At 41.0% G+C, this 24,118-nt stretch overlaps 1 pseudogene; it reads left to right on the top strand.

Moving 5' to 3' along the window:
• The first annotated feature begins 540 nt into the window (after positions 1-540).
• Positions 541-660, top strand: LOC145415191 (5S ribosomal RNA; annotated as a pseudogene).
• The last annotated feature ends 23,458 nt before the right edge of the window (positions 661-24,118 follow it).

Below are 24,118 nucleotides of genomic sequence, written 5' to 3'. Positions count from 1 at the left end.
CATCAAAACATTATAAAGAAAAAGAGCACAAAAATTAATGCATAACTTATGAAACAACTACACTCACAAACAGCAGGCAAACTGGCAACTCTGACTCGTGCCGAAACCCCTGTAAATATCGGGAAGCAGAGAGAAGTCTCAAACACCCAACTGGCAAATCTCGCTTCTTAACAATATTAGTTGTTTTCAAAGTATCGTGAAAATATCTCGCTGAAAGTGATATATTAAATGTATTTGTGACAGTGTTTATTATATTATCACAGATATTAACAATCGTATATATATTTTTTACTTAGAACTGGAGTTCACTCTTTCAGTGTACGTAGGGAATAGAACATTTCACTTTCTGTCTTGTCATTTCATTTCCTTCTAGTAGTTTATCCAGGCTTATTATGAGGTGTTGAACGATGTCACCCCCCTCATTCATTCGCTTATTTCTTCCTCATGGCCACTGTCGAATTCCTTGTTCTTGTTCTCATTGATCCTGAACATTTCTGTCATCCTTTGCTGGAAGCTTTCTCTGTCTGTTATTTTTTTTCCATTGAGAGTTATTACCACGTTGAGTACACCGCTTCCCGTCCGATCAGCGAAGTTAAGCAACGTTGGGTCTGGTTAGTACTTGGATGGGTGACCGCCTGGGAACACCAGATGCTGTTGGCATAACGTTCTCCCTACGTGTCAAGTGGGGTTGGTGGAGGATTAGTGCCCCTCCCTGTAGAACAATTAACTCTAAGCCCTTGACCACCCCGTTTGGGATACATGGCGTCTGGTAATGAATGAATGAACATTAGTCACAAGAACTGCGTCAATAATCGTTTTTATACGAGTCCAGAAATGTTTAGAGCCTCCTGTACATCTAGATTATTTCACAGTGAATCCCAATTTTCTTTCAATATTCTCCTCCATTCTCTTGTAAATCTTGTCTGTAAGTATTTGATGCTCCGTAAAATGCGTAAGATTGGACCAAAGTCTTCCGTATAAGCTTTTGTTGTATGTATAACCCCTGTATTTTATTATTATTTTTTTTACCTCGAGTATTTTACTAAGGGTAAATTTTCTAAATGTTATTATTTGTATGTGCTTGCCAACTGCTTGTTTAACTGATGTTAAGTAACTGATTTCTTCATCAGCGAAATTTATTAGTTTATTACGGTACCCAAGAACCAATTGGGCTAATCAACAAACTCCAGCTGATACGTTTTCCAGTAAGCTCTACCCATCATGCTCATACATCGCTCTTTAGTTGGGATTTGGATAGATGGTGTAAATAGCAACATAAAAACTGGTAATTGGTCACGAGCTATTAAGGGACCTTGTTCAATTAGATGTTTTAAATGAACTTTATTATTACTAAATATTCTGTCTGTTGTACTTGTGTTCCTTGGACCTATGTATGTGAAGAAATCTGTCTTAGATGTTTTAGTCTTCTGAATTAATTAAGGTCTGAATATATCTCCCTATATCATTGTAGTATCTGTGTCCAAAGACAGTACGGTATCCATTACATTCAAATCTCCGATAATATATATTGGTTTAGAATATTGCATCCATTTAGTTATATCATTAGCAGGAAAATATGGTCGTCTTGAAGGTAAATATAATGTTTCAGAAATAACGTCACCTGAAGTTGTCTAACTTAACTGTCATACATTTACTGTTAAAATAATCAATTAATTTATTTTTAATAAATCTTTTAACAGGTATTGCTGCCCCATCATTTAATTCATTAGCTTTGATTGGTACACATCACTGAGCCAGGTAGACGAAGTCGATGGTCATTATTTTTGTACGAAATGTATCTGTGTGTGTGTTTCGAAAACTCAAATCTCAGAATGTATTGATTGCAAAAGGAAAAGTTATTAATACAAGTTGTTTAGAATCACAACTTGAGTTTGCATGTCACTCAACCAGCATAGGGAGTCATCCAGGATGGATTATATAACAGTCAAGTTTTCATCTAACAGTATTATTATCTACCTGGCTCACAGATGACGAGTAGTCTTGTATTTTTTTGTTTTCATTATTACAGTTGAAAGTGGCTATTCAGTAAAATTACATCTGGGTCCACTATTGCATAGCTGTTGCTTGACTGTATCTTACGTCTTGACCATTTCCTTAAACTGTTTTAGAAAACTTTAATTCCCCTTAGCATATTGATGTCTCTTTGCTTCATGTGCTGGCAGAGAGACTGTAATCAACCCATTTCCAATTTTTCTTCATGAAGATTCATCTGTTTTCTTATACCAGGACTTTGTTAATTTTATTTGTCCTTCACTGAGAAATGTATATTGGATTCTTTTCTTCGTATTCTAAATCCGTTTTTTTTTTTTTTTTCATGCGAGCAAGAAGGAACCAAAGGCCATGAACCCGCAGTAACAGTTCCCTCCAAGAGAAAAACAAAATACAATAGAGAGCCATATTCAAGATCCGATCATTTTGAGATGCATGGACACACTGCGTTTGAAAGACTGGAGATCATAGGCAGCAGGAAATACAGACAGAGGGAGACAGTTCCAGAGCTGACCTGTTGCATAAATGAAAGACTGGGAGTAACGGTTAACTCTTGCATTAGAGAGTTGGACAGAAAAGAGATGAGAGTTTGCTGCCAGACGGGTGCTACGCGCCCGTCGTAGAGGTGGAGGAATGCAAGCAGACAATTCAGAGGAGCAGTGACCATTAAAGTAGCGACGGAAAAGAGATAAAGATGCAACAGTGCGGTGAAGAGACAGAGGTTGAAGGGAGTCAGTAAGAGGAGGAGAGTTAATGAGACGAAAAGCCTTTGACTCCACCCTATTGAGAAGAGCTGTATGTGGTGAGCCTCCCCACACATGAGAGTTGTACTCTACACAGGGGCGGATAAAACCCCTGTATAGAGTCAACAATTGTGCAGGGGTAAAGAAAGAGCGGAGTTGGCTTAGCACACCCAATCTCTTGGAAGCAGATTTTACAAGAGATGTAATATGATCTTTCCAAGGTAAGTCCTGAGTAAATGAAACCCCAAGCATGTTCAAGGATGATGCAGGATTAAGCTGAATATTATTAAACATTAGTGGGTATACCTGAGGAAGATTTTGTCGGGTTGATAGGTGTAAGAACTGAGTCTTAGATGCATTAAAGACAACCATATTATTTTTACCCCAGTCAGAGATACGAGCCAAGTCAGACATTAGGTGTGCCATAGCCTCATCCCTTGTTTGTTGAAGTAACTGTTGAGATGGGCGTTGCGGGAACCGAATGGAAAGGTGAAGGGTGGAGTCATCAGCGTATGAGTGGATAGGGTTAGATGTACAGCTTAGAAGATCATTGATGAATAAAAGGAAGAGAGTTGGTGATAGGACAGAGCCCTGAGGAACACCACTGTTGATAGATCTAGGAGAAGAACGATGGCCATCTACAACAGCAGCTATAGAACGACCAGAAAGGAAGCTAGCGATGAAGGCACAGATAGAAGGATAGAAACCGTAGGAGGGCAGTTTGGAAATGAAAGATTTATGCCAGACTCGATCGAAAGCCTTTGAGATGTCAAGTGCAATGGCAAAGCTTTCGCCAAAGTCCCGAAAGGAGGATGACCAGGAGTCTGAAAGGTAGGTGAGAAGATCGCCAGTGGAGTGTCCCTGACGGAACCCGTACTGACGATCGGAAAGAAGGTTGTGATAGGAAAGATGCCTTAAAATTTTTCTATTGAGAATTGACTCGCAAACTTTTGAAATACAGGATGTTAAAGCAATTGGACGACAGTTGGAGGGTTGGGAGTGGTCACCCTTCTTTGGTACTGGCTGAATGAGAGCAAACTTCCAGCAAGAAGGAAAGGTACAAGTTGACAGACAAAGGTGAAAGAGTTTGCACAGTTCTTGAGAACAACAGGAGGGACCCCATCAGGCCCATATGCCTTGTTAGTACCGAGGCCAGTGATGGCAGAAAATACATCAACTGAAGAAATTTTATTGTCAGCCATGAGGAAGTCAGAGGAGGGAAGAGATGGAGGAACAGCACCCGAATCGTCTAAGGTGGAATTGGAGGAGAAAGTCTGTGCGAAGAGATCTGCTTTATCAGTAGAAGAAATAGCTACAGAACCATCAGAGTAGAAAGGAGGAGGGAAGGATGATGAGGTAAAGATGTTAGAAAGATTTTTGGCAAGGTGCCAGAAGGAGCGGGAAGAATTCGAGTTGGAGAGTTGAGAGCATTTAGTATGGATGAAATTATTTTTTAGTAGAGCGAAGAACAGACTTAGCACGATTCCGGGCAGAAACGTAAAGATGATGTGATTCAGGGGTGGGTTGGCTCCGGTACCTTTTGTAGGCCCTATCCTTGTTGCGGACAGCATTAGAACAAGCGTGATTAAACCAAGGCTTTCTTGCGTTAGTCAAAGGATATGAGAAAGGAATGTATGCTTCCATGCCCGAGAGAATAACCTCCGTAATGCGCAAGGCACACTCAGATGGCTCACGGCCATGGAAACAATAATCATTCCAGGGAAAATAAAAGAAGTACTGCCTGAGGGCCTCCCAATCCGTGGCTCCAAAATGCCACAGACGACGTTATCCATCTTATTTATCCATATAATGTACTTTTAACTATTTCTTTATGTAGTAATTCTTTGGTTAGGAGACGCTCTTGGCTACCAAAGTATACATTCAAGTGAAACTCCTCTGCTACTAGTAAGTAGTGTGTATTTTCTTCAGTATCTTTTTTTTTTTTTTTTTTTTTTTTTCTGGTGCACGTAATAAATATCTCCTACTGTCTTCCCCTCTGCCTGACTCACTGATAAAAACTCACTTCCACACTCTGCACCCATAAGGATTTCAACTGAAGTGTGAGACTTTTCCTTTTGCCTAACAGAAGTTGCAACATTTGACTAAGGTTCAACCTCCATACGAGTATCATCTTCAGTGGTGCCCTTGCTGATGGCATGCAACAACTGTCCTTGAGTTTGGGATTTTGGGAAACAACATCTCCTCTGGATTGGTTTTCTTTAGCATCAAGTTTAGTTCGTCTTTATAGCAACATGGACAGCAGTTATTCATTACATGATCATGCAGTATACATATGAGTATTTTGGAATGATTTACGTTGCGTAATTCTATGTTAGTCTTATATGCAGATTGGCTGGCTTCTTTAGTTGCTTCTCTCACCATTTGTGCTTGGTTTTATTTGTTTCTTGCTTTTCATCTGCTCCTCATCAAGTTTTTCCTTGATCTTCCATTTTCTTAGTATACATTTCATAGGTAAGTTGCGATAGTTAAATATTCACGATTTTCTCCCATACAATTCAAATATGCTTTATAACTCTCAGGACATTCATTCCAAACATGATCCGATTCTCCACATTCAGAACCAATCTTATCTTCTAATGCACACTCACTGGTCTGGTGTTCCTCTAGAGAACAGCATTTGAAACAAATAAGTAAACTCATTCATTGTTCATTCTGACACTGTATATGTGCAACATTCATACTGTAAGCAGGCAATCGTGATTTGAGTATTCTACCGGCAACAGCAACTTCTCTGCATCTTAGTTTTGTTATTTTTGTGTCTAGTTGGCTTTTAAAAATTATTCTGCAAGCAGTTATCTCTGGTGGAAGCCATATTGTTATACCATTTTTTTAAATAAGTTTTAGGATTGCTTTTATAGCAAGTTATCAATTTCTGCTTCATTTCTGCACATATTCTTATATCCATCTTTCGTAGGATAATATCTTGTAACGGCTGTCTGCAGGTTCCCGCAGTCCTGTTCTCTTATTGCCTTTGCTGCTCTCATTTATCTTGTGTTATTTTAGTTGCCATTTTCATTATGACGTTTTACATAATTCTTAAATACAAATTATTCTTCGAAAAACAGAAGGCCTTATACCTAACTACCAGTCACCTGCCTAACTCTCTCAACTAAGATGGTCACGATTTTATATCCTCCCTTCCCCTCGCAAATAGGGTGTCCTGAGATCTTGGTAGGACTAAGGGATGGTGGTTGGCCTGCTTCTAGAGTACCACCAAAGGGGATCTAGCCTGATACTTGTTATATAAGCGGCCTGTCTCTGTTAATTTTATGAGCTATTATTGGATGACCAGTACAGTGCCATTCAACCACCAATTACTCATTTATCTGACATACAAGACCAAGGATGTCATCTCCCAGTACAAGTATCCGTCAGAGAAGATAGGCGGAAGGCAATGCATGAGGCTGCACTCACTGAAACTGGTCAGACGATCAGGTACCTGTAGGTAAGCCCCGCTGGTAGCTCGATATACTGTGTTATCACGCGCTCTTCAGACAAGATGTCGATTGTGCATCTTTGCCTTAAGACGTCCCTACTAATATGCTTTTTGACGTATCAGATCAGACTATGGCGAAATTATCGAGAGAGGTTCCGAGACCCCCTAGTGAAATATGATGCTTTGTTACCTTCACCCTCCCCTCACCACTACCACCATCATCATTATCACTACCACCAACATCACTCCCTGCTCAAACGTAAGGATATTTACTTAGTGAAAACCCCTGTTCCCAACATTCCAGAAGCCACCAAATAGGCCATGCAACAACAGTGGTAAGCCAAGTAGTAACAGGTGTCAACACTTACCACCAGCAATGGATACACCTCAACAACAGCCCCCCGTCTTACCTGTGTCATCTCTCTGTAAAAACGAATAATAGCAAGTCTTATTATACAACAAAGCGAATTATTTCATTCTCTGTTCTGTGACCGACACAAATGTCTTTTCTGTATTATAAAGAATTAAAAGCAAATAACATGGCACGTTAGTGTGTAAATATTATAGTGGTGAATCAGGTCTAGCAATATCAGCCGACAGTAAAATTCTAACTTATACCGGTAACAGTTTTCATACATCACAGTATTCACCTACGTTAATAGCAATGTATTCGAAAAACCGGCATTCATATTAAGGAAGTAGATCTTTGGAAAATAAGCCTGAAAGTACTATCTGGCGGCATGTCAAAATGGCACGACTAAACCACACAGGAATTATATAGGTGCATATCATTAATTAGGTAGGATCAAGAGACGGAGAGAGGGAGGGTATGGGACTGCTAATGTGGCCACACTCACTTCTAAAACTGCACTGAGAGAGAGAGAGAGAGAGAGAGAGAGAGAGAGAGAGAGAGAGATGCATTGTCTGCTGTGTAATGCATGAGGTCTACATTCAAGCTGAAAAATTATTCGCATTCCTTTGTGTTCATTTACTTGTCAGTTTATCCATATTTTTTGTGACACGTACACAATGTACTTTTAATATACCTTATAAATCTGGAGGCTTTAAACACCACGTCTACATGACAGCTAGTATTACAGTATGAGAGTGTACAGTAGACTGCATTTGTGGTGCTCCGCGGGACTGGCAACCATAAGTTAATATGAGTGACACACTTCTGTTAATCTGAGTGACTCAGAGACAGACCCGTTCCTAACACTGCCCATGGAAGGGTCCAGCAACTATTTTGCTCTAAGTAACAAGTGCGTTCGTATTTTGTATTAAATATAAAACATTTGTAGGAATATTCACTAAATGAATCATTATACGGAAAGGAGAGCCCAAGGTTGTGGTGAACATTAAAATATTCTAAGATAGATACTTGCAAGAAAGGAATGAAATGGGTGTGCTTCTCATTAGAAACGAAATAGTCAAAGCATGTTGGATCGTCAATAGTGTCGAGATAAGGAACACAACGCATACTTTATGTCTACATATTTAGAGAATGGCAAGACAGCCTTAACCAGAGTGTGGAGAATTTGGTAAATTAAAGCTTGACAGCACGAGAAGTTAAAGAATGGTGCAAAACTGACAGCACTGAAAAGTAAAAAAAATAAAATAAATAAAGAATCGGGGTTGTTGTTAGCTGCTTCAGCCAACTGAATTCGGTGAGAACAACAAAGCCTTAGAGGAGATGTGATAAAGTTTAGCAAACAGAAAGTTGCATGAAAAACCATGAACTCTGCAGAAAATATGGAAACTAAAATAATGACGAATAAATCCCTGAAAGGTTGCCAGGGGGAAAAGCAACAATACTGAGGACAGTTATGGCTCATTCTTAGGCAGTATGAAACCAAGTTATCGGTCGTCATTTTCAGAATATATTTAAAAACAAATGAATAAAGTATTACACATGTAAGTTGGTGCAGTTAGAGGAATACGTTCAGGAGAGTTATTCTGAATAACTCTAATTACTGATGAGTTGGTGAAATGTTTCAGAACAAAGGATGACAGGACTGGGATCCTGTGAGCCAGTGGAATGAGAACTCCTTATTTAGCGCTGGCTTTCCATCCACCCTGTTCAGCATGGGCAACAGCAACCAAAGAAGGATTAACGTGTCTACTGAATAAGGATTGACAAGTGATTTCTGCGTAAAGATTGACAAGTGTCTACTAGGTAGGAATAACACATGTTAAATGAGTAAGAATTAGTAAATGTAAACTGAGTGAGGATTTTGCCTACACGTGTCTCGTAAGGTTTAACGCGAGTTGACTAAATTAATGGACAAAAAGATATGACTAGGATTCCCATCCCAAGGCTCCAGTGCCGGTCCTAGCTTTTCTGAGGCCCTACGCTGGATCCCCTTTGGAGGCCCCCCCCCCAACTCTTATTTACACATCTCCCCCTACCCTTATATTCACCAAAGTTATACCCCTATCCTGAGCAATGTAAAGTAAAAAAAAAACTAGCACTGCATAATCTTGTATCCTCTGAATAAAAAAAAAAATAATGATACTTTGTGTGAAACTATAATTACAATTTAGTATGCATAATTTAATGTCCTAACTCCAATATTACGCGCCACGACGCCAATATAGAAGTTTCTGTTTACTCGTATTCGTTATGGAAACGTTTAGTCTTGTAAATTTTATGAACAGCCTTGTATTTCTAATATATTTTAGCCTGCTAAGGAAAATTTTCTTCCTGAATTATTCAGTGTTTATAAATGGAAAAACCTTTACCATATTTGTTAGTGCCCCTCCCCGGAAAACAACTAACTAAAAAAACAAACAATAAGCCTCGGACAAGGACTGACCAAACGATGACGACCAAGGACAGGACAAAGGACATTGTTATCGGAACGTGGAATGTAAGGGGAGCGAATGATGAGGTGAAAGAGAGAGAGATTGTCCAGGTGCTTGAGGGTGCGAAAGTGGATATATGTGGAATAACTGAAACAAAATGGAGAGGAGAAAGTGTGAGAGAATGGGAGTATGGATGGGGTATATGTGCAGGAGTAGGTGAGAATGAGAGGGCAAAGGAAGGAGTAAGTATAGTTGTGAGTAAAAGATGGAAGAAGAGCATAAGACAGTATGCATCAGTTGGGTCAAGGATTGTGTGGTAAAGTTGAAAGTTGGAATACAAATGTGGATGACTGTGTGTGTGTATGCGCCAATACAAGATCGTGCTAGAACAGTGAGGGAAGAGTTCTGGACAAATGTAGAAGTGTGCATGGAAAAGTTTGGAAGGAATGAGAGAGTGTTTTTGATCGGTGATATGAATGGTAAAATTGGGAATGTGAAGGTGGATGGAATAGTTGGTGAGTGGGTGTGCCTGCTGAGATAGATGAGAATGGGAGTGCGTTAGTGGACATTTGTGCTGGGAGGGGGTTGGTGATAGCCAATACCCTCTTCAGGCATAAAATGATCCACAGGTATACATGGCGAGTGATGAGAAGGGTGGGTGGTGAACTGAACGAAAGGAAGGCAATGATTGATTACGTGTGTGTGGATGAAAGGATGCGAAGATGTGTAATGGATGCAAGAGCTTATAGAGGCTGGGGGAGTGGACTTTCTGACCACTACTTGGTGGTGGCCAGAATTAAGATTCAAGTAAGATGGAGTAATAGAAGAAGGGAAAGACGAGAGGAAGGAGTAGTTGCAAGGAGAGTGGAAAGGTTATAAGAGGATGAGAAAAAGGCAGAGTATAAGAGGGAAGTGGAGGAATGATTGGGCAAATATGAATTGGAGCAGATGGGAGACGTGGAAGGTGTGTGTAGCATATTTACAGAAGAAATATGTGCAGCATGTGATGTGGTGTGTGGAAGGAAGAGAAGACGGAGGGGGGTGCAAGGAACAGCGTGGTGGACTGAAGAGGTGAGACAGGCTGTGGCACAAATGAAGAAAGCATACAATGAATGGATGAGAAATAGGGGCGTGGAAGAAGTTGAGAGGCGGAAGAGAGTTATATGTAAAGAGAAAGAGAGAGGTGAAAAGATTAGTAAGAGAGAGTAAGAAGAGAGTGGATGAGGAATTTGGAAGGAATCTGAGTGTAAAGTGGAGGGACTGTAAGAAAATGTTCTGGAAAGAGGTGAAAAGAGTAAGACAGGGTGGAAGTGAAGTTAGCAGGGGAGTGAAAGATAAAAATGGTAGATTACTAGTGGAGAAGGGAGAAAAAGTGAGCAGATGGAGAGAACACTTTAAGGAATTGTTGAACATAGAGGATGGAAGTAATGCGAGTATAAGTGGCTGGGGAATGGCTGGGAGAAGGAGGGAGGTGAGAAGACAGGAAGAAATCAGTAGGATAGAAGTTGTGGAAGCAATGAAGAAAGTTAAATCGGGGAAAGCCCCAGGAATTGATGGAGTGTGTGGTGAAATGCTGAAGCATGGGGGAGAGATAGTAGTAGAATGGATGTGGAAGATGTGCAGATTGGCCTGGGAGGAAGGTAGAATCCCGGAGGATTGGAAGTCAGGTATAATTATTCCCTTGTACAAAGGAAAAGGGGAAAAAGAAGTGTGTGGTAATCATAGGGGCATTTGTCTTCATAGTATAATAGGAAAAGTGTATGGTAGGATACTTATTGACAGAGTTAGAGAAAGAACAGAGAAATTAGTTGGAGAAGAACAGGGATGCTTTAGGAAGGGAAGAGGTTGTGTGGATCAGATATTCATTCTCAGATCTTTAGTGGAAAAGTTTCTAGAGAAGGGAAAGAAGTTGTATGCGGCTTTCATGGATTTAGAGAAAGCATATAACAGGGTGGATAGACAAGGATTGTGGAAAGTGTTAAGAATATATGGAGTAGATGGGAAGTTGTTGAATGCTGTGAAGAGTATGTAAGATGGTGCTAAGGCTGCAGTGCGTGTGGATGGTGAACTGAGTGAATTTTTCTCTTTGAAAGTTGGTTTGAAACAGGGATGTGTCATGTCTCCATGGTTGTTCAATCTGTACATGGATGGGGTAATAAAAGAGGTACACTTAGGGTAGTGGATGTTGGAGTGGCCCTGGTGAGAGAGGATAGTGTTTGGAAACTCCCTGTTTGTTGTTTGCAGATGATACTGTGTTGTTGAGTGAAGACGAAGGGGAGCTGCAAGGCTTGGTGGATGAGTTTGGGAGAGTGTGTAAGAAACGGAATCTAAAGGTGAATGTAGGGAAGAGTAAAGTGATGGTCTTTGAGAGAGGTGAAGTCAGTGAATGTACAGCGAGGTTGGATGGTGAGGAATTGGAAAATGTGAGTACGTTTAAGTACTTGGGTAGTGTGATGAGTAAGGATGGAGGTTTGGAGGGTGAAGTGCTTGAAAGGGTACAGCAGGGAAGAAAGGTTGCTGGTTCTTTGAAAGCAGTGATAAGAAACAGGGAAGTGAGCATGGAAGTGAAAAAGTTACTACATGACAGTATTGTGATACCAACTCTAACGTGTGGAAGTGAAGCTTGGACGTAGTTGGAAGGACACGTCAAGAGTGAGAGCAGTGGAAATGAGTTATTTAAGAGGAGCCTGTGGAGTCACATGGAGAGACAGGGTGACGAATGAGGATATAAAGGAGCGTTGTGGTGTGGATGTGGATGTGATAGGAAGCGTTATGAGGAACACACTGAGGCGGTTTGGCCATGTGGAGAGGATGGAGGGTGAAAGACTGACGAAGAGAGTGTATGTGAGTGCGGTGGAGGGGGGAAGAGGGAGGGGGAGGCCGAGGATGAGATTGAGGGATGGGGTGGAGAGGTATATGAGAGAGGGGGGTATGAGTTGGGAGCAGGGCAGTGAAATGGCGGGGGACAGGGCGACTTGGAGGCGATTTGTTTGTGGCCACCCCAAACGGGATTGAGACGTCTGGCAATAGATAGATAGATAGTTATACTAAAGGAGGGGGGAAGTCTCTTGTGGCATTTATTCCCCTATCACATTCCAGTACTATTTTACGCCATAACCAGGTGACGAACGCCTAGCGTGAACAGCAATTTTTTTTTTTTTTTGTTTTTTTTTTTTTTTTTATGTGTCGACTCTGGGCAAAGGCTCAGGGCCTATTTCTTGGGGGTAGTTGCCTATCCCAAGGCCCAGTAGTCCTCCTACACCTCCACATGTCACATGGTACGAAAAACGGGAACGTCAGATACTTTCGTCAATAATGGCTCTTAGTTTTTATAATACGGCCATAAAACATCGGTCAGGAACGTTAACAGTAAAGTTTGGTCAGTTTAGCCACTTTCGATATTAGAAAAACAGTAGCATACAATCGCATGATGAGTGGCAATATTAAATAATATAATATTAACCTTTACGGTTAGCATGAGCTTCCTCATGTAGCCATTTCTTTGTTCGTTTATCAAACCTGAGAGATGTTTACGCTTCGATGTCAGTTTCCTGACTGACAGCAACAGCCAGCGTGACAGGCGCTCTGCTGATCTGCAGTGCAGCACTCAGTATTGTCACCAGAATTTAATGTTAAATCCCATTAAACAAATTTCTAATTACCACTATTTTTTGTTACTCTAAAAGACTAATGTAATTTTTGCCTGCAATTATTCAGTTATTATTGTTTATACAACGTTCATGCACGTGGAACCAATTAATATAAGCACCATTCTCGACGTACTTTTATTTTTTTTATAATTATTTATTTTTATAATACACATCCTGAGGACGGGAGGCCCCACCAGTGATCGGAGGCCCTACACACTGAGCGTAGTGAGCGTATAGGAAAGACCGGCCCTGCAAGGCTCGTTTCATTTGACTACGTCACTGGCGGTAGCATTTAAGTGGTATTTAGTGGTTCAAAAACATGAAGACTTGATAACGGGTTCGTCTCGCAACGCCGCATGAATAACACCGTCAAGACTTTTGAGTCCCGACAGCCGGAGCATTGTTTTTTCTTCAATATTGCTAGAAAAATGCTTTGCAATTAAGGAATGGTTTTAATGACTGGTGGAAATTTTCATTTTATTCAAAGCTGGAGTTTTGGATCAGTTTGTCATGGAGGGAATTAAAAACAAGGAGCACTCAGAGAGTGCAATGCCCCCGCCCAACAATTGGTCTAAGAGCCGAACATTTGACTTGACCTTGTGAAACTGACCTTTTGATCGACAGCTTTCAGATTTGAATTAGTTTACGCTTGCCTGACTCTTAACATTTCCACCAAGTTTGGCCGAAATCCGATCAACGCTGTTCAAGTTAACGTTGCCCTGCAGCCTTGCCTTTTGACCATTTCCAGTGACATTGACCCTTGACTGTTCTCAAAAACGAATCCCTTTGCCCTGGCCTTGTAATCAACTCTTCCACAATACTTGATCTGAATGGGATAAAACCTGCTTAAGGTGACCTTGTCATGTGTACTCAGCCCTTGAGTTATTGTTCTCAGAAATGACTGGTCAAGTCCTTGGCTGATCCTCATGTACCCCCCCCTACAATATGTCTACCCCCGACGTATATATGCCCCCCCCCCACAATGCATACATACCCCCACTAAACTTGCTGACCTAGCACGTTTTCCCAGGGCTTGTCTGGGAAGACGGCGCTACTGCGTCAGTTCAGAGCAGACACTCAAGAAGGGCAGACTATTTTGTTGTGAGCTCGTAATAAACTCCTTATCTAGCTGTTTGTACACGGAGTTTCTATCACCAAAGTATTGCAAGTTACACTCAATACCTCCCCCAAGTTTGGTCCAAATAAAATCAAAACTGTTTTTGTTATTCTGCTCACACACAGACTCATGGGCCGAACTTTGACCTTGCCGTGCGACTATGACTTCGATCGACTGTTCTCAGAATCGAGGCACCTCGTCATCCTTAAAAAAAAAAAAAAAAAAAAAAAAAAAAAAGTTAAAGTCGACATTGCTAGGTCAAATTTGACCTAGCCCTGTGACTTGAACGTTTGATTTATTGTTCTCCAAATGATCAGATCATTTCCATCGTTATCCCTTAAATCTTTCACCAAGTCTGATTAACATCGAATAAAAGTTTTTTTTTTTTGTTCACACACACACACACACACACACAAACGCACGCACGCACGCACGCGCGCGTGCGCCATCATACACTGTAATCCTATCGCCTCGCGTGTGGGGTTATTTTTAAATCACTGCCGAGCATAGATGTATTCAACAAGGCATATCCAAACAAACTCTGTTGCTCTTAGTGCGCGTCCACACGTGTGCTCAAACACATGTTGGCAATACAGCTGGCAACATGTTCGGGAACGTTTGCAGCAGTATTTAGACAGATATATGCAAACATGTTTCAGTGCAGTTTCGAATACTGGCAGCAGAGGCGATGGGATAAGTGTGTCCATACCATGATGTTGCCAACATGATTTGGACGCTACTGTTCCCAACATGTTTGCAGCGTGTTCATTACTGTGTTGCTTACATGTTGCCAACACTTGTTTGAGCACACGTGTGGTCGCGCCTTAGGTAAAACACTTAAAGACAACCTCCACTGCAGAAGGAGCCACACTGTTTGTTGATGTAAAGCTGGACTCAGAGATATGACTGAAATCCTATCCTAAGACTTAATTTCCTTGAGTATTTCAGAAAAACAGAAAAACATATACTGCATTCTGTTACTGTACACTATGTAAAATTAGAAACGAATATGAAATAGTCGTTACGCAGAAAATCTTACTTTATCCTCTCCTCTCATGTATCAGACTGGTCACCGAACCATGATAGATAAGATACGTTCTACAACATCCTAATTTTTACATGACTGGCATGAACATGTGCAGTATCAGTGACAAACACTGAGACCTTATCTGCCCCAAATGTGATAAGAGATATGTGAGCTTAGAACACGCGAGGACGCTGAGTAAGGCAGTATGTCAAGTAACGAGGGAAGTAAGGAAGGCTGCCAAGTGACAGGTGAAGTAGGATGCAGGGAAGAAGGTATAGTGCTTAGTGATAATAAAGACTGGATTTTAAGGTATATGTAAGGTGGGATTCCAAGTGAGAAGTAAGGTAGGACTCCAAGTGAAAAGTAAGGTAGGATGCCAAGTGAGAAGTAAGGTAGGATGCCAAGTATGAAGTAAGGTAGGATGCCAAGTGAGGAGTAAGGTAGGATGCCAAGTGAGAAGTGAGGTAGGATGTTGGATAACAAGGAGTGTTAGACAGCATGTCATGTAATAAAAGGAGCTTGGAAGATTGCCAAGTATTAAAACAAATAGGCTATCAACTGACGGCGCGGCAAGACAGGACGTCAAGTTAAAGGCATCTGATTAATGGCTGTCGACTGCACGAGGCTCATTATGCAGACTATTCCCAAGTTTTAGAATACAACTTGCACTAATCTTTTTTACTAAGGTCCAGAAAAGTACTGTCCCATTAAATGTTTTTCAACTTCCCTTAGACAGAATACAGTCATCGTTCTTACATTAGATATTACTGTCTATTTAAGAGATATTCCCCTCCCCCCGTCCCTGAGAAGTCACTGAGTGGTGCCTCACCTGGAGTTGGTGAGCGATGGTGGCGGCTGTCAGCAACAGCAACAGCGAGCACCGCCACAGAAACATGGTGAGTCGAAACAGTCCACCACAGCACTGGCCACCTGGCCTCACCGTCCCGTGCTCCTCTATCTCACCCGCTACCGCACATCTCACTATCAGCTGATAGCAGCACACCCAAATATTCTCTGCAATTATATATATATATATATATATATATATATATATACTCATATATACTCATATATATATATATATATATATATATATATATATATATATATATATATATATACTCATATATATATATATATATATATATATATATATATATATATATATATATATATATACTCATTTCAAAGCCAAAGGTGGCTGTTGTGTATATATACGCAACGACTTATCTTGCTCTCGTGTTCCTGAATTTGATTCTTCTGAATTCTCCACACTCTGGCTTCGGCTTTCCTGTCATTCTCTGACTAAATATATCTGTGCTGTTTACTTATCCCCTAATTCTACTGACTATCAAAAATTCTTCGACTATCTTACTTCTACGATGGAACACATTCTATCCATTTCTCCTTTCTCTGAAATCTCCATTCTTGGAGATTTCAATGTTCACCACCACCTTTGGCTCTCCTCTCCTTTCACGGATCCACCTGGTGAACAAGCATACATCTTTTCTATCCTTAATGACCTAGAGCAGCTTGCACAGCACCCTACCCGTATCCCTGACCGCCTTGGAGAGAGCTCCAACATACTTGACCTCTTCCTCACAACTAATCCTTCTGCTTACTCTGTTAATCTTTTCTCTCCGTTGGGCTCCTCCGATCACAACCTTATTACCTTAACCTGTCCTATCACTCCGGTACGGCCTGTGGACCCTCCAGAGAAACGTCGTCTGTGGCATTTTGGAGCCGCAGACTGGAAGGCCCTCAGGCAGTACTTCTTTTATTTTCCCTGGAATGATTATTGCTTCCATGGCCGTGAGCCATCTGAGTGTGCCTTGTGCATTACGGAGGTTATTCTCTCGGGCATGGAAGCATACATTCCTTTCTCATATCCTTTGACTAACGCAAGAAAGCCTTGGTTTAATCACGCTTGTTCTAATGCTGTCCGCAACAAAGAGAGGGCCTACAAAAGGTACCAGAGCCAACCCACCCCTGAATCACATCATCTTTACGTTTCTGCCCGGAATCATGCTAAGTCTGTTTTTCGCTCTACTAAAAATAATTTCATCCATACTAAATGCTCTCAACTCTCCAACTCGAATTCTTCCCGCTCCTTCTGGCATCTTGCCAAAAATCTTTCTAACAACTTTACCTCATCATCCTTCCCTCCTCTTTTCTACTCTGATGGTTCTGTAGCTATTTCTTCTACTGATAAAGCAGATCTCTTTGCACAGACTTTCTCCTCCAATTCTACCTTAGACGATTCCGGTGCTGTTCCTCCATCACTTCCCCCCTCTGACTTCCTCATGGCTGACATTAAAATTTCTTTAGTTGATGTATTTTCTCCCATCACTGGCCTCAGTACTAACAAGGCATATGGGCCTGATGGGGTCCCTCCTGTTGTTCTCAAGAACTGTGCTTCTGTGCTTACACCCTGCCTAGGCAAACTCTTTCGTCTTTGTCTGTCAACTTGTACCTTTCCTTCTTGCTGGAAGTTTGCTCTCATTCAGCCAGTCCCAAAGAAGGGTGACCACTCCCAACCCTCCAACTATCGTCCAATTGCTTTAACGTCCTGTATTTCAAAAGTTTTCGAGTCAATTCTTAATAGAAAAATTTTAAGGCATCTTTCCTATCACAACCTTCTTTCCGATCGTCAGTATGGGTTCCGTCAGGGACGCTCCACTGGCGATCTTCTCCTACCTTTCAGACTCCTGGTCATCCTCCTTTCGGGACTTTGGCGAAAGCTTTGCCATTGCACTTGACATCTCAAAGGCTTTCGATCGAGTCTGGCATAAATCTTTCATTTCCAAACTGCCCTCCTACGGTTTCTATCCTTCTATCTGTGCCTTCATCGCTAGCTTCCTTTCTGGTCGTTCTATAGCCGCTGTTGTAGATGGCCATCGTTCTTCTCCTAGATCTATCAACAGTGGTGTTCCTCAGGGCTCTGTCCTATCACCAACTCTCTTCCTTTTATTCATCAATGATCTTCTAAGCTGTACATCTAACCCTATCCACTCATACGCTGATGACTCCACCCTTCACCTTTCCATTCGGTTCCTGCAACGCCCATCTCAACAGTTACTTGAACAAACAAGGGATGAGGCTATGGCACACCTAATGTCTGACTTGGCTCGTATCTCTGACTGGGGTAAAAATAATATGGTTGTCTTTAATGCATCTAAGACTCAGTTCTTACACCTATCAACCCGACAAAATCTTCCACAGGTATACCCACTAATGTTTAATAATATTCAGCTTAATCCTGCATCATCCTTGAACATGCTTGGGGTTTCATTTACTCGGGACTTATCTTGGAAAGATCATATTACATCTCTTGTAAAATCTGCTTCCAAGAGATTGGGTGTGCTAAGCCGACTCCGCTCTTTCTTTACCCCTGCGCAATTGTTGACTCTATACAGGGGTTTTATCCGCCCCTGTGTGGAGTACAATTCTCATGTGTGGGGAGGCTCCCCACATACAGCTCTTCTCAATAGGGTGAAGTCAAAGGCTTTTCGTCTCATTAACTCTCCTCCTCTTACTGACTCCCTTCAACCTCTGTCTCTTCGCTGCACTGTTGCATCTTTATCTCTTTTCTATCGCTACTTTAGTGGTCACTGCTCCTCTGAACTGTCTGCTTGCATTCCTCCACCTCTACGACGGGCACGTAGCACCCGTCTGGCAGCAAACTCTCATCCTTTTTCTGTCCAACTCTCTAATGCAAAAGTTAACCGTTACTCCCAGTCTTTCATTTATGCAACAGGTCAGCTCTGGAACTGTCTCCCTCTGTCTGTATTTCCTGCTGCCTATGATCTCCAGTCTTTCAAACTCAGTGTGTCCAGGCATCTCAAAATGATCGGATCTTGAATTTGGCTCTATATTGTATTTTGTTTTTCTCTTGGAGGGAACTGTTACTGCGGGCTCATGGCCTTCGGTTCCTTCTTCCTCGCATAAAAAAAAAAATACAACCATTATCAAAGCGTTTTATTTACCTAGGGTGCGGGAAAATTGATAATATTAAGTTGAATAATTTTTTAAAAACACCATTCTTTGTCTTGAAGAAAGTATTTGATAGATTTGGCCATCACTCTAATAATTATGAAAATCCCTGATTAACATTAACAGCACAAGTCACTGGGACGAGAGATTCTGGAATCGTGACGTCGTGTTTCCTTGTCCTACGTGATGACATGCGCTGTAAGCAACTAGCATGAAAGCTAACTGCAAACGGATTGCAAAGAATAAAGTCGCTTTTACTTTTTATCTTTATCTCTATAACAAGATATCAGGCTTTGTTTCCAATCTGGAGAACAGTATGCGATAACAGTTATTAAAACATGGTGAAAATACAAGTTCATTTGTTATTCCATTGCCATTAAAATAATCATGAAAAACTGCCTGTCTGTCACGAGTGTAATGGAAGGTGTCAGCATGTCAGTTCCCCTCCACGTAATGTCTTATTTTATTATGTAGCCTTGTGAGCGAAGTCTCCCACACACTAAAGCTGCTGGTTCAACAGCTCACGTAGCGGCTGGGAATAATGGCACTCAGACTCCTGCTGCTCCTACTTGCACACGAACAGTCCTTGTAGTTTGACTGTTAATTTTCTTTTCAAAATGCATCATGTATTGCCTCATCCAATGCAGTAAGTAAAACAAAATTTCATAGTGGTTTCTGTATTATCATTAAGTAATATTCATCGTCTTACTTTTTAAAGTTTTCGATAAAAATGTATTCTAGTTGCGAAAATGAAAAATGCAAAGGTCAGATGCCGAAAATATTAGAAAACTTGGTTTAGACAGAAAAGCATTGTTAACAACTTCCCTCAGATACTGGTACAGCACACTGGATGCGTTTCTTACAGCCAATGAAAAATTCAGGTAAAGAGAGAGAGAGAGAGAAAGAAAGAATTGCAGGGAAGCACTGGCAGAGACGGAATAAATAAATCGGCAATTAAATGACTGGAAGGCTGTGAGAGGAGCATATAGGCCTAAGAATAACCGTGCAGGAGCATATGTACGCCATGAAAATGAATGGAAATATACAGCAGTGGCACCAGGATTGTTTTTCATAATAACAGTGACGTTAAAATAGGATCTGTTGAGATCATGTGCACTATAAATGAGCGAAAAGTGCACACTGACCGTGTAACGCCAAGTATTCTATTCCCAACAAGCATAGCAACACCGTGATGCCCTACTTCATATCAGGAACCTGCAACAAACCTAAGGGTTCACTGTGAACCCAAACAATTCCAGTCAGCCCATAATTAGCCTCAAGATGATTTCCTGCCATACTTACCCCTAATACTGTTTTCTGCAAGCCTCGCCGACGCGCGTGGTTACTAAGTGACGGTTTCTGTTTTAACAGTTCCTCCTTCTCCTCCTGGAAAATGACAGTTTTCCTCACTCTGTGGTGTGGGAAAACATGAACCGGTCTAGCAGATACAGTAGTTCAAGTGGATTAAGTAGACTAGTGAAATAATAATAAAAGAAAAGCTAAATAAATAAAATGCTTAACACAACCATACTGCGGTTGACACGCGTACTAATTTCTGCTCAGGGGTTACCCCTTCCTTCCCCCCTCTACCCTGGACAGAGGGAAGGGGGGAATCGTGAACAAGTCTACCCCGCCTTCTGCCCCCAACTCCCCCACCCTCCACCTCCAGCTGCCAGTTACTGATTAGACGCAAATTTTCTCATGTCCTGTAAACATGACTAAACTGTCGTCGCACACGCTTTCAACGGCCAAGATTTGGACTATATTTTTAGAATAAATTATTACCGTATTGAACTGCATTCTCAAATTGAAAATATTCACCATCATTGTAATCCAGTGTCGTCCGCTGCACAATTCTGGGTTCCAGTGCTTACCTTTTCACTTCCCCCAGCTGTCTCTCTCTCTCTCTCTCTCTCTCTCTCTCTCTGAATTTACTTTTCCCACTCACTCTTTCTTTTTAAATTTATATAACTTTCTCTTTGCTTCTCTCCCCCTTCTCTCTCGTTCTTTGTCTTAAGTCTTCCCCGCCTCTCCCCCCTCCCCTCCCCCCACCTTAGGCCTGATCAGCAGTCAGTTATACCGTCACCGCTCCTTCGTATATCGTGTGCAGGCAACATTTATCTCACACTCTTAGGTCAGATGTATGGAAAGCTAATTTTTTTTATATATATATAATTGTATTTCTCATTATGTGCCAAGTTCAAATAGAGAACATCAGACCAATATTCGTAATTTTTATTAGAGTGACCGTTCCACTTCACATAGCTGGGTAGCTGGGCTTATAAACTGCACACACACACACACACACACACACACACACACACACACACACACACACACGACTTAAATTTTGCACTGACAGCGTGGCGACTACAAATATAGTCATTCTAACAACTGGATCTGCTGGCTCCAAACCTTCCCTGTCCCAGTCAAACTCCTCATTCAATAACCTAGAATTACAAGATCAGTAATGAGTTTATAATTTTAGTGGCCGTCAGTTGGGTGTAATTCGGAAAGTTAACCCCAGACTAAACCTAAAAGTGGTAGGCCTTTGGCTGGATTGTACTGCCTTACTACAGTACTGCACAATCCATCACCCCTGGGGGTTCGCGTAAGGAATTATCATCAATCTGAGGGTTTTGTTTAGCCAGGGATGGGCCTCTTCCTCAGTCTCCAATTCCTTACAACCCAATTCCTTGGCCAAGAACTTCAAGCAAGAAAAGCAACAGCAAAAAATACTGCAAAACGTATACGATAAAATGAAGAGTTATTTCTTGTCAAAAACTAAGGTAAGACAGAAAACAATTCAAATCAAAACCAACCGCTCAGGGATAGTGATCATAAAAGAGGTGGTCATTTTTGCCATAGGTAACGGTCAGGAATGGGTTACCTGTTACCACTACCGGTTCTACTTGCCTTAAAGCCGCGCCTCCCTCAGTTTCCTTGTCAATAACACACCTTTCCGTGCCGGCCATCTGCTCCACAGCTTCCCAAAACTGCTTTTCTGCCTGCCTCATTCTGATCTCATAGCACACTGTCAGGCGTTCAACATCCCGCTGCCAACGATATACGGACCAGAACACCAAAATACAAACACCATACTGAACAAAAGACCACACAAACACCCAACCCACATACGTTACCTTAACATTCCATAACGTGCCAAATTCACACACTTCATTCTGGTGGGGACGCAACACTTCAACATAAAAAAGGGAGCTTGTTGCCCACTGCAAGGCAAAATACGGAAGGATTTTCAGCAACACACCAACTACCATCACCGGCAACAGATAAAGCACATTCCAAAAACACTTCATCACACATCCCAACATTACAATCAATATTTCAATGATAAAGTAACACCAAATTTCCATCCTAAGTCTAGGCAGGACAGGTCCACCCAGCCAATCCTGTTTGTGAAGTTCAGGCGGGGATCCAATCACTTCATCGGGATTCCTGGCAAGAATATTAAACTCCAGGATAAAAACACAAACATTACACACAACTACTGACAAATAGACTAGTTCAATTACCCATTGCCAAAAGGGTTTGGGAATCCAACACTTTCCAACACAAAACCGCTCTTCACCGCGGTCACCACTGCCTTTTTCCACGTCAGAGGAAGACATTTTGATGTCTCGAAAAATCCGATAAAACTACACCTTAGCGGCTAATAACACAGTGATAAATGTATACGACTTACCACTCTTACAACGCTAAGGATAGTGACTCGCTCACGCTGGTGCTCACCTTTATAGCCCCAAGACGCCGGAAGTGGATATTACGAATACTTCGAGCTGCGAATATTTCGTTATTTTTCTTCCATAATTATTTCAGTGCCATTCAGACTCTTTTCACTTATGCATTTTAAGAAAAAAAAAATACTTATACGTAATATTTGTAGAGTAAGACCGAATTTGTGTTACAGTATCAGATTTTAAGAAACCTCAAATTAACTTTTCAAGACTGCCTTTTTTTGGTCGTAGAAACTTAAATTCAAATCTGAGTTTGTGCTGTACTTTTGAAAGCACCACAGGAAATTCAAAATAAAGTAGCCGTAATATGAATATTATTTTACTGTAAAAGTCTCTTCAAAGACCGGGATAAATGTTCACCTAATAAGTTACCCAACCTCCTTGGTTGACACACAAAAATTTCAAGGATAGTTATGACACTTACAATAATAACCTACTAGCCTGTGGCTCTTTATCCTTTCCATAGCACCTCTTCGTGACTAGCACCACGGTCTAAGTTAGTGCTAATCTCTCTTCTTACAGCACAACACTGAAGATGGTTAGATGGCAATTTTACGCCAAGTTAAAGTAAACAGAGTTTAGTATCGTCACTATTATACTTTCCTCTAACTTCTCCTAAAGGCCTTACTTTGATCAGCTGGATTGGTGATAATTACAGTATAAGGGAAAAACATTCAAGCACCAGATTCTGTAGCTACTAATGGTGCTTTTAATAACAAAATCAAACAATTTATGGATGCTGTGAACTCTCTTCAGCTACAATTAGGGTGAGGTGGGGGGTCAACCGTACTATTAGTGGTAAAATATTCACCAAACATTCAGATAAAGGTTTTATTATGAAATGTAAATATCGAAAGAAACTTGAGGAAAAGGGCTACCTTTGGGATGGTTAATTACTTCTTTTGGAAAAAGATAAGTTAACTTAAAAGTGTTATTTCGAAAAGGTAGCCATGTGTATACATAGTGGGGATGAAACCTGCATCCTATTTGACAACACTTTAATGTGTTACCAAAGTAAATCTAAGTTTATATATGAAGTAGGCAATGTAAGAATTCAGAGCAGAGACATTTATCTACTCCATGACTTTCATATTGCCTTGCAACACAAAAATTTAATATTCCATTATTAAATGTTTAACCTGGCTGAATACTGAAATGTGATGCTAAATTATTGTAAAAGTGAAGGACATATGCTGTCCCAGTACAAAAATGTTGGCCACATGTTACAGAAATATATATATATGCCATAAATGAAGAAAAACAGGCCAGGTTAAGACGTTGGACTGTTATTATTAATTTTATAAAAGATATATGCTATAACAGTACATAAATAAAGATGAAGGTACACACTACACTCTTTAATCTACCTCGGGTGTTATGCCAGCATGTTAACCTGTAGTTACAAGTCGACCTCATATTTTACAGAATTTAAGCCACATTATATTTGATTTGTCTGGTAAGCCTCTGTTTTACCTCCCCGCCAACCCAAATTTACAAACAAGGCACCTTGACAAATCTGTGAAAGACATATTATATGAGTTCTTGACATACAGTACTGATG

The sequence above is a fragment of the Coenobita brevimanus genome, chromosome 101, assembly GCF_032717465.1.
Source record: "Coenobita brevimanus isolate Jiangsu-jjx chromosome 101, ASM3271746v2, whole genome shotgun sequence".
NCBI lineage: Eukaryota > Metazoa > Arthropoda > Malacostraca > Decapoda > Coenobitidae > Coenobita > Coenobita brevimanus.
The sequence above is the reverse complement of the archived record's forward strand: the minus strand, read 5'-3'. Positions and strand labels throughout refer to the sequence as shown.